The sequence below is a fragment of the Chiloscyllium punctatum genome, chromosome 21, assembly GCF_047496795.1.
Source record: "Chiloscyllium punctatum isolate Juve2018m chromosome 21, sChiPun1.3, whole genome shotgun sequence".
Lineage (NCBI taxonomy): Eukaryota > Metazoa > Chordata > Chondrichthyes > Orectolobiformes > Hemiscylliidae > Chiloscyllium > Chiloscyllium punctatum.
In genome coordinates this window covers 19651404-19658991 of record NC_092759.1, presented here as the reverse complement: position 1 = coordinate 19658991, position 7588 = coordinate 19651404, and positions in this window count along the sequence as shown.

Genomic DNA, 7588 nt, shown 5'->3' with positions numbered 1-7588 from the left:
GGTTCTACTTTTCCCCAGGCTCCTCTGGTGAGGCCACCCCTTGAGTATGGTGTGCGGTTCTGGTCTCCTAGTCTGAGGAAGGACATTCTTGCTGCTGAGGGAGTGTAGTGAAGGCTCGTCAGACTGATCCCCGGGATGGCAGCACTGACAGATGAGGAAAGACTGGATTGACTGGGCTTGTACTCCCTGGAATCTAGAAGATTGAGGTGGGGTGGGGGTGGGGGGGAGTCTCACCGAAGCATATCCTGATGGGACTGGACAGGCTAATCACGGGCAGAATATAGATCAGAGTGGGGCTGGAAAAGCACAGCAGGTCAGGCAGTATTCGAGGAGCAGGAAAATCAACGTTTCAGGCATAAACCCTTCATCAGGAACAGAGTATTCCTGTTGTTGGGGGGAATCCAGAATTAGGGGGTCGCAGTCTAAGAATAAGGGGGAAGCCAGTCAGGCCTGAGATGGGGAAGGATTTCTTCCCTCAGGGAGTTGGGAACCTGTGGAATTCTCTCCCCCAGGAAGCTGTTGGGGCCAGTTCATTAGATACATTCGAGAGGGAACTGGACGTGGCTAAAAGCACCAGGGGGTATGGGGAGAGGGCAGGAGTGGGATAGTGAGATTGTATGATTGACCATGATTGTATTGAAGGGTGGGGCAGAATCGAAGGACCGAATGGCCTGCTCCTGTAGCTATTTTTCTACGTTTCTGTGTTTTGCTCTTAATGTACTTAATCTCTTTGGATTCTCCTTAACCGTATCTGCCAAGGACTATCTCGATTCCCCTGTTCACCCTCCCGAGTTCCCTCTTAAGAATGACCCCTACTCCCTTTGTACTCTTTAAGGGATCCACTCGATCCCAGTTGTCTGTACCCGACTAGTGCCTCCTTCTTATTCCTGAACAGACCCTGAGTGTCTGTGGTTACCCAGTGATGCTCACTCCTCGCAGCCTTACCCTTCACATTAACGGGAATGTTCATAACCTCCCACTTTCCAACCCCTCCTTTACCTGTCAACACTTCATCGAAACTTTCTAACTATCTACAGGGATGGACTGGGAAGCTATTTCCCCTGGGGAGGGGAGTCGGGGGCACCTTTTAGGGAGAGGGGGAGACCATTTAGGGCCGAGATAAGGAGAATGTTTCTTGTTTTCTTTGAATCTTTGGCCTTCTCTACCTCAGAAGGCCAGGGGAATTCAGTCTTCGAGTGTCTCTGAGGTAGAGATTGTCAGATTTTGTTTTGAACAGACCAGGGACCTAAAGAGTGATGGGGATAGTGTGGGGGTGGGGGTGGGGGGGGGGGGGGTGGGGGGTAGCATTGATTGTAAGAAGCCCATGATGGTATTAAATGGCAGGGCAGGCTAGATGGGCTGAACGGCCTCCTCTTGAACCTACATTACCAGCGCTGTGTAAACGCAAATGTTTCTCGTTGCTTCCACCTTAAAAAAACCCCTGCATTTATGTAGCGCCTTTCCCAAGTAGCCACTTTCAAAGTGATGGCACTGGGCAGATTGGGGGCAAGGATGATGCTTCCCTTAGGGGGGGGAGTGGGGGGGGGGGTGGGCAGGGGGCGATGGAGGGGTCCGTGGTGCAGACTCAGAGCATGAGATGTTTGGACCGAGCTTTCTTCCCTCAGAGTGTGGTGGACCTCTCTACCCCAGAGGGATGTGGGGGCCAGGACACTCAGTATATTTAAGGAAGAAATAGATTACTGGAGGCTGAGGGTGTCAAGGATGTGGGGAGAGTAAGGCACTGAGACGGAATGGATTAGCCATGGTCATGTAAAATGGCAGGGCGGGCTTTTAATGGGCTGAATGGCCAGCTCGTCTACTATTTTCCATGTTACGTCAGGTACAATTGTTGTAACAAGGCATCTGGGTGGGTACATGAATAGAAGGGGTCAGAGGGTGTGGAGCAAACGCTGGCAAATGGGACCAGATTAATGTAGGAGAGCTGGTCAGCATGGACAGGTTGGACCGAAGGGTCTGTTTCCATGCTGTACATCTCTATGACTGTGTGAATGTGAACTGTAGGAGGAACACCATTCTGCACTCACGGTGCTGTGCAAATGCAAGTTGTTGCTGGACCTATTGTTTCCTCAGGCAGCACCTTCCAAACCCACGGCCACTTCCATCCAGAAAGACAAGGGGTAGCAGGTACATGGGAACCCCACCCCCTGCAAGTTCCCCTCTGAGCCCCTCACCATCCCGACTTGGGAATATATCGCCGTTCCCTCAGTGTGGCTGGGTCAGAATCCTGGGATTCCCTCCCTCAGGGACATTGTGGGTCTACCCTCCAGCACATGGACTGCAGTGGGTCAAGAAGGCAGCTCAAGGGGGGCAACTAGGGACGGGGCACTAGTCATCAGAAGCAAAGATTTGGCGGACAAAGCAATAGCTGAGGCAGAAAACTTTGGGAAGAGGGGCGAGAGGATAGGTCAGAAAGGGAGGGGGCATGAAAACGATATTAGCAAGTTGGAATTGGAGGCCAAGGCTACCACATTGAAATGGTTTCAAGGAGCATTTCAATATCATTCTCAGGGCTCACAGGATCAAAGGGAATGGGGGAGAAAGTGGGAACACAGAGTCGGATGATCAGCCATGGTGGGGGGTGGGGGGGGGGAGCATATTCAAAGGGCAGAATCGTCTACTCCTGTTGCTATATTTAACAGTCACCTGATTGCTCGGCATGTGCTCGAAATTCTGGGCATTTTGTGGCGGATCTTTCACAGACCCCGCCCACTCCCTGATCCTCATTGAAACCTCCAATCACAGCGACCCCCAACCTTGTTCAGGCACCAATCACAACCTGCCATTTCCCTGCTCCGCACCAGTCCCAGCTACTCACTGATCCTCCAATCACAGCCTCTCAATCCCTTCTCTGAACTTAGTAATCACCCAATCACAACCTCTCAATCCCTTCCCCAAGATCAGTAATCATCCAATCACAGCCTCTCAATCCCTTCTCTGAATTTAGTAATCACCCAATCACAACCTCTCAATCCCTTCCCCAAGGTCAGTAATCATCCAATCACAGCCTCTCAATCCCTTCTCTGAATTTAGTAATCATCCAATCACAACCTCTCAATCCATTCCCCAAGCTCAGTAATCATCCAATCACAACCTCTTGTGCCTCTTTGGGCGGTCATTAGTCCTCCAATACAGTTTTCCAAGTACTCATTGATCCTCCAATCACAGGCCCTGAAGATCCACCATCACTCAGGCAGGTTTCCTGGTTTGAACCAATCAGGAAGCCCCCAAATTGGGTCAGCTGTTGTGTTCTTCATAGAATTCCTACAGTCTGGAAGTAGACCATTCGGCCCATTGAGTCCACACCGATCCTCTGAAGAGCATCCCACCCAGTTCCACCCCTACTCTCACTCTCCACATTTCCCATGGCCAATCCACCCTAACCTGCACATCCCTGGACACTATGGGACAATTTAGCACGGCCAATCCACCCTAACCTGCACATCCCTGGACACTATGGGACAATTTAGCACGGCCAATCCACCCTAACCTGCACATCCCTGGACACTATGGGACAATTTAGCACGGCCAATCCACCCTAACCTGCACATCCCTGGGCACTATGGGACAATTTAGCATGGCCAATCCACCCTAACCTGCACATCCCTGGACACTATGGGACAATTTCCCATGGCCAATCCACCCTAACCTGCACATCCCTGGACACTATGGGACAATTTCCCATGGCCAACCCACCATAACCTGCACATCCCTGGGCACTATGGGACAATTTCCCATGGCCAACCCACTGTAACCTGCACATCCCTGGACACTATGGGACAATTTCCCATGGCCAATCCACCCTAACCTGCACATCCCTGGGCACTATGGGACAATTTAGCACGGCCAATCCACCCTAACCTGCATATCCCTGGACACTATGGGACAATTTAGCACAGCCAATCCACCCTAACCTGCACATCCCTGGGCACTATGGGACAATTTAGCACAGCCAATCCACCCTAACCTGCACATCCCTGGACACTATGGGACAATTTAGCACAGCCAATCCACCCTAACCTGCACATCCCTGGGCACTATGGGACAATTTAGCATGGCCAATCCACCCTAACCTGCACATCCCTGGGCACTATGGGACAATTTCCCATGGCCAATCCACCCTAACCTACACATCCCTGGGTACTATGGGGCAATTTCCCATGGCCAATCCACCCTAACCTACACATCCCTGGGTACTATGGGGCAATTTCCCATGGCCAATCCACCCTAACCTCCACATCCCTGGACACTATGGGACAATTTCCCATGGCCAATCCACCCTAACCTACACATCCCTGGGTACTATGGGGCAATTTCCCATGGCCAATCCACCCTAACCTCCACATCCCTGGACACTATGGGACAATTTCCCATGGCAAATCCACCCTAACCTACACATCCCTGGACACTATGGGACAATTTCCCATGGCCAATCCACCCTAACCTGCACATCCCTGGACACTATGGGACAATTTCCCATGGCCAATCCACCCTAACCTCCACATCCCTGGACACTATGGGACAATTTCCCATGGCCAATCCACCCTAACCTGTACATCCCTGGACACTATGGGACAATTTCCCACGGCCAATCCACCCTAACCTACACATCCCTGGACACTATGGGACAATTTCCCATGGCCAATCCACCCTAACCTCCACATCCCTGGACACTATGGGACAATTTCCCATGGCCAATCCACCCTAACCTGCACATCCCTGGACACTATGGGACAATTTCACATGGCCAACCCACCCTAACCTACACATCCCTGGACACTAAGGGACAATTTCCCACGGCCAATCCACCCTAACCTGCACATCCCTGGGCACTATGGGACAATTTCCCACGGCCAATCCACCCTAACCTGCACATCCCTGGGCACTATGGGACAATTTCCCACGCCCAATCCACCCTAACCTGCACATCCCTGGGCACTATGGGACAATTTCCCACGGCCAATCCACCCTAACCTGCACATCCCTGGACACTATGGGACAATTTCCCATGGCCAATCCACCCTAACCTGCACATCCCTGGACACTGTGGGACAATTTCCCATGGCCAATCCACCCTAACCTGCACATCCCTGGACACTGTGGGACAATTTAGCACGGCCAATCCACCCTAACCTGCACATCTCTGGACACTATGGGACAATTTCCCATGGCCAATCCACCCTAACCTGCACATCCCTGGACACTATGGGACAATTTCCCATGGCCAATCCACCCTAACCTGCACATCCCTGGGCACTATGGGACAATTTCCCATGGCCAACCCACCCTAACCTACACATCCCTGGACACTATGGGACAATTTCCCATGGCCAACCAACCCTAACCGACACATCCCTGGACACTATGGGACAATTTCCCATGGCCAACCCACCCTAACCTACACATCCCTGGACACGATGGGACAATTTCCCATGGCCAACCCACCCTAACCTGCACATCCCTGGGCACTATGGGACAATTTCCCATGGCCAACCCACCCTAACCTGCACATCCCTGGGCACTATGGGACAATTTCCCATGGCCAATCCACCCTAACCTACACATCCCTGGGCACTATGGGACAATTTCCCATGGCCAACCCACCCTAACCTGCACATCCCTGGGCACTATGGGACAATTTCCCATGGCCAATCCACCGTAACCTGCACATCCCTGGGCACTATGGGACAATTTCCCATGGCCAATCCACCCTAACCTGCACATCCCTGGGCACTATGGGACAATTTCCCATGGCCAATCCACCCTAACCTGCACATCCCTGGGACACTATGGGACAATTTCCCATGGCCAATCCACCCTAACCTGCACATCCCTGGGCACTATGGGACAATTCCCCATGGCCAATCCACCCTAACCTGCACATCCCTGGGCACTATGGGACAATTTCCCACGGCCAATCCACCCTAACCTGCACATCCCTGGACACTATGGGACAATTTCCCATGGCCAATCCACCCTAACCTCCACATCCCTGGACACTATGGGACAATTTCCCATGGCCAATCCACCCTAACCTGCACATCCCTGGACACTATGGGACAATTTCCCATGGCCAACCCACCCTAACCTACACATCCCTGGACACTAAGGGACAATTTCCCACGGCCAATCCACCCTAACCTGCACATCCCTGGGCACTATGGGACAATTTCCCACGGCCAATCCACCCTAACCTGCACATCCCTGGGCACTATGGGACAATTTCCCACGGCCAATCCACCCTAACCTGCACATCCCTGGGCACTATGGGACAATTTCCCACGGCCAATCCACCCTAACCTGCACATCCCTGGACACTATGGGACAATTTCCCATGGCCAATCCACCCTAACCTGCACATCCCTGGACACTGTGGGACAATTTCCCATGGCCAATCCAACCTAACCTGCACATCCCTGGACACTGTGGGACAATTTAGCACGGCCAATCCACCCTAACCTGCACATCTCTGGACACTATGGGACAATTTCCCATGGCCAATCCACCCTAACCTGCACATCTCTGGACACTATGGGACAATTTCCCATGGCCAATCCACCCTAACCTGCACATCCCTGGGCACTATGGGACAATTTCCCATGGCCAACCCACCCTAACCTACACATCCCTGGACACTATGGGACAATTTCCCATGGCCAACCCACCCTAACCTACACATCCCTGGACACTATGGGACAATTTCCCATGGCCAACCCACCCTAACCTACACATCCCTGGACACTATGGGACAATTTCCCATGGCCAACCCACCCTAACCTGCACATCCCTGGGCACTATGGGACAATTTCCCATGGCCAACCCACCCTAACCTACACATCCCTGGACACTATGGGACAATTTCCCATGGCCAACCCACCCTAACCTGCACATCCCTGGGCACTATGGGACAATTTCCCATGGCCAATCCACCCTAACCTGCACATCCCTGGGCACTATGGGACAATTTCCCATGGCCAATCCACCCTAACCTGCACATCCCTAGGACACTAAGGGACAATTTCCCATGGCCAATCCACCCTAACCTGCACATCCCTGGGACACTATGGGACAATTTCCCATGGCCAACCCACCATAACCTGCACATCCCTGGGCACTATGGGACAATTTCCCATGGCCAACCCACCCTAACCTGCACATCCCTGGGCACTATGGGACAATTTCCCATGGCCAACCCACCCTAACCTGCACATCCCTGGGCACTATGGGACAATTTCCCATGGCCAATCCACCCTAACCTGCACATCCCTGGGCACTATGGGACAATTTCCCATGGCCAATCCACCCTAACCTGCACATCCCTGGGCACTATGGGACAATTTCCCATGGCCAATCCACCCTAACCTGCACATCCCTGGGACACTATGGGACAATTTCCCATGGCCAATCCACCCTAACCTGCACATCCCTGGGCACTATGGGACAATTCCCCATGGCCAATCCACCCTAACCTGCACATCCCTGGGCACTATGGGACAATTTCCCACGGCCAATCCACCCTAACCTGCACATCCCTGGACACTATGGGACAATTTCCCATGGCCAATCCACC